This window comes from Acanthochromis polyacanthus, chromosome 13 (genome assembly GCF_021347895.1).
Source record: "Acanthochromis polyacanthus isolate Apoly-LR-REF ecotype Palm Island chromosome 13, KAUST_Apoly_ChrSc, whole genome shotgun sequence".
Lineage (NCBI taxonomy): Eukaryota > Metazoa > Chordata > Actinopteri > Pomacentridae > Acanthochromis > Acanthochromis polyacanthus.
This window is the reverse complement of record NC_067125.1, coordinates 32,913,764-32,918,547: the sequence shown is the minus strand read 5'-3', so window position 1 is coordinate 32,918,547 and position 4,784 is coordinate 32,913,764.

Sequence of the window (4,784 nt, the reverse complement as noted above, 5' to 3'; positions counted from 1 at the left end):
AAACAACCAACAGATAAATACTGGCATCCATAAAGCTCCGGCTCTGGTATGCCTAAAAGTTGATTTTAAACTTAAAATTATTTAGCATTTATTCCTGTCTCATTAAAATCTGCAATAAACTTTCGGTTCATTATTAAATGAGCTCTTTTATACGTATCTAAAGCTAAGTTTAGTAGCTGAACAGTTATTTTCTTGTCTTCAACTTAGAAGCACGTGTGTTTTGTTTTAGGACCTTGAGAACAAACAGAATAAACTGAGAGAAATTTCGTGTATGTGGTCACATATTTGGCCAATAAAGCCGATTCTGATTCTGTTTATAACTGTTTTGTGGGTATCTCATATTTAATGGAAGTCAGTCTAATAGCTGTGGAGATATTTCACGTAAAAGTGTCAACTCTGTGATGGGACCACACGGTGCTCCTCTGGGAACTATGGGAACTAATATCTGTGCAAAATTTTGATTCTGTGGAGGTCCTTCCTGTTACTGTTGGGATGTTTCCCTGGGTAAGATAAATCTTTGACCTGTTTGTGGCACCTTAGGAAAGTCAGCAGCTCAAAAGAGTCACTAGGATGCATCTCCTGGAGGTCATGACTGTATGTACAAAATTTCACAACAATCCATCAAATAGTTGTTGGGATGCATACTTCACCCAAGTGCTTGTGGTGGCACTAATGCAAAATTCAAAGAATCACAATAAGGATTCAGCATCTGGAAACCAGGAATGTCTGTGCAAAAACTGTTCCTGGACTAAAGTGTGCGGATCAGCCGACAGAATAAATATTGTCATCCATAAAGCTCCAGCCTAAAAGATAGCTTTAAACTTAAAAATAGCTTTTTTTTTGTTTTCACTGTATTTGTTCCTGTGCCGTTACAATCTGCAATAAACTTTTGCTTCACTTTTAAATATGCTCTTTTACTCATAAATACAGCTGTATATAGTAGCTGAAGACTAACTTTCTTGTCTTTAACTTACATGTACGTGATTTTTGTGCTAGTTCCTTGAGAGCAAAGAAAATAAACAGAGCGAAATTTCCTGTATGTGTACAGTAAAGTTTATTCAGATTCTAGTCATAAATGTTTTGTGGGGATCACGTGTTTAATGGAAACCAGTTGAATAGCTGAGGAGAAACCGTATTTCACTCAAACTTACGTCAAACTCATGATAGGATGACACGCCTCAGTCTCTTGGATTCCTCCTCTGGGAACCATGAACGTATGTACAAAATCTAGCTTTTCTGCCAGTCCATCTCCTTTTTGGGATGTTTTCCTGGATACGTTAAATCTTTCATCTGTTTGTGACACTACAGAAAAATCAGAGGCTCACAGGAGTCAATGGGGTGCATCATCTGGGGATCACGAATGTGTGTACAACATTTCACAGCAATAGACTGAACAGTTGAGATAAGAAGCGTTAGTCTCATGGTGGCACTGCAGAAAAAGTCAGGGAATCACAATGGTTTCTAGGATTCATCATCTGGAAACTAGGAGTGTCTGTGCAAAATGAAAACTGTCCTTGGACTAAAGTATGTGAGCCAACCCACAGATTAATATTCCCATCTATAAAGCAGCAGTTACAGTATGCCAAAAAGCTGATTTTAAACTTTGAAGTAGTTTTTACCTACTGCATGTGTATCTTTTTTGTCTTCTGACTGAAAGGCAGCCAATAAGGTCTGCAACTCTGTATCTGACAAAAAGATAAGGAGCTCACCTATTGTCATCTACACTAAGTCAGAGCATTCAATTGAATAAAATATGCCCTTCTCTCTCAAGTGGAACTTAATAAAACCCATCACTGTAGCTCAAACGCCAAGAGTGAATGTTCAGCTGAGGATGCGTTCTGCTTTATATTTCCTCTGTGTGAGATAACAGGTTACTGTGAGACAGAGTGAGGAAACATGACCGTATTATTCTTTGCAGAAAAGTGGATGATTGATTGGCCGATTACTTATGAACAGCCATAGCATTTGCCTTTAAATACCACTGTGCATAAGTCACTCTATGTGTAACTATCACTGATCTGCAAGTGAGAACTTCAAGCCAAAGTGATTTGATGTACAGTCAGCTATAGAGAACATCCACAGCACTAGACTACATTTTCTGGAAATGTCAGTCACAAATGCCACATTGTTATTCTGAAATGGTTTATATTCCTCCCCAGACACCATAGAAAAGCTCCCAAGCTCTCAAAAGTATGGCTCATCCCTTCACAGCACTCAAATATACTGCAAATTACTTTACAACTCAGGGTATTGTTTGTCTTTTTGTTGTGAAATACGACACACGCTTACCTTGTCAGAGCACTAAAAACCCTTCAAATGGAACAGTGTGAGAAGGAAAATACAGCCTCATTTTTAAGGAATAGTTGGACATTTCTGGAAATATACTTATTCAGTTTCTGACGTGGTGTTTGTTGATCGCTCTTGATCTATACTGCCATATCTGCGCAGTAAATATCAAGCTATTGCCAGGAGAGAGGAAAAAACCTGGATGGAGTCAAACTTGCTGTTTCCTCCTGCTTCCTGCAGTTTATGTTTGGCTAAGTTAACTGACTGCTGGCTCATATTTACCATCCAGACCTGACAGCGATATAGATCTACTCATCTAACTCTTTGCAAGAACAGCAAATAAGTACATTTTCAAATTGATCTGACTATTCTCTTAAGAATCACAGCAGAAAGGGTTGGGGACCACTGTGTCAGTTAAGATGCCGATCAGGATTTGGATTTGTTGAGACTCACTGGTAGAAGTTCAGAGTTGTGCAAAATCCTTACCTGTTGCTGCAGAGACCTGGTTTTGTTCCTGTCAGTGCAAACTTGGTCATTCCTGGGAACACAATGGTGTAACATGATCAAAAATGCAAATATTAATTAGGTAAATAAGCATTAAACTGCCGTGTTATTCAACGCTGCCTGCTAATGTGTAGTCAATGTAAATACTATTGGATTTTTCCAGCTTGAATGTCCATTCCGGATTAAATTAACTATATCCTTGTGCCACACAGGTATCAGAGCTGCAGCAATATTTAATGCCTTCTATCAAAAGAGTGCCTTTCCCTGCTCATTCATCCACTACAAAGGTGCTCACAACAGACCGCAGGTATTAACACCCAATCTGAATAGCTGAAACCCGACTAATATAAGATATCTTTATTAAAACACGCCCAGGCCTACAATCCAGCACCTGCCTATTCAACAGTCACATGCTGTTCATTAAGTCTCCCCTTCTTTTTTCCTGTCACTCATATCTCACCCTGGCCATAGCTCAGCTGGGGACACGAGTGATAAGAGCTCCATCGCGGCTCTTTTCAATTAGTTTCTGAGGCGAAATATATATAATCCTCATCCTTCATGCCAGGATGCTTCCCCAGATTACAACACAATCTGTATTAATCATAAAATTTATGAACAAGAAGTCTGTGCTCGCATAGCGCTGCCAGTCATATTGTGTGGCTCTGGGTGCTGATAACTGCTCGTGCACAAGCATAACAAAGACAATTAGGGGTTGAAGTGTTTGTTTATGGTCTACTTGTCACGGTCTTTCATTCTAAACAATAAATACTAAAAAGTGATTCATAGCTCTTTAAGACTCGCGGCTACTGGCTAAACATTTGCATGAAATAAGATGCCATATGTTTGTTTAAGTGCTGATTATTATTCACTGTGTGTGGCTCGAGTTGAAGTACCTTGAATAACGCAGAAAATGACCCAGCTACACAGCTCAGATCATATAGAGCTCTGTGATTGTGGGATTTCGTTCCTGTATATTTGAAAATTTGTCACTCAAATGAAAGGCAAACAGGCACGGATTGAGTAGAGAAAAAATCATTTTGGAGAAAAAAGCTCAGATAAGAAGCAGCCATGCTGGTGGAACTGGTGTTCTCTTGAATATATTCACAAAGCTTATGAAAATACTTGCCATTTCACAGGTTGGTCAAGTCATGTCACCCTTATTTACATAGCACATTCAAAACCACAGAAGTTGACCCAGAGTGCTTTTCGATTTGAGACAAAAGCTTAACATTACAAATGCACGACTGGAAGAAGAAAAAGGCTATTTAGTCAACTTTTTAGAGATTGTGCATAAAAAAATGAAAGCTGAGGATTTCACAGTGGGCCGGATGTGAGGCAAAGACACTGCTTGAAGTTTAAGAGTCAGGTGCATGCTGGGATTTGGAAAACAACTGCAGGTTCAACGAAATCCAAAATGATTCATAGCAATGCCAAATTTACATCTATGAGGAAATTTTATTTGACCAGTAAGTTTCTTCTATCTGGAAATTATATAAAGAAGTGAAAGACAAAGACAAAACCGTGTTAGAGATGCTAATTATGAACGAATTTTACTGTAAGTACCACTAATCACATCTTTTACTTCTTACAATTACTAATACGCTGTTGAATGTCTCCACTTAAGATTCTGGATCGCTCCTCTTTTGCAACCATCTCCAGCTCTTAAGGCTTCCCTGCCATCACTTTGCTCCTTGGTTCACTCCACAGATTCTCAATGGGACTGAGGTCTGGACAACAAAATGTTAATCCTGATTTCCCTTTACCATTTCTCAAACATTCTGACTGTATATTTTAGATCATCGTCTTGTTGGAAGGTCCACTGCAGCTTAAGGCCAAATTTTTTCCACAGCCTGCCTGATGTTTTCCTCCAGAATCTTAATGTTGTTCTCTTTTCTCGTGATGGCATTACATTTTCCCCGCCATGTTGTTCTTGAGGTTGAATGCTTCTCCTTCCTTTTGCCAAATGAAAAGCCACGTCCCTGTGTCCATGTAAC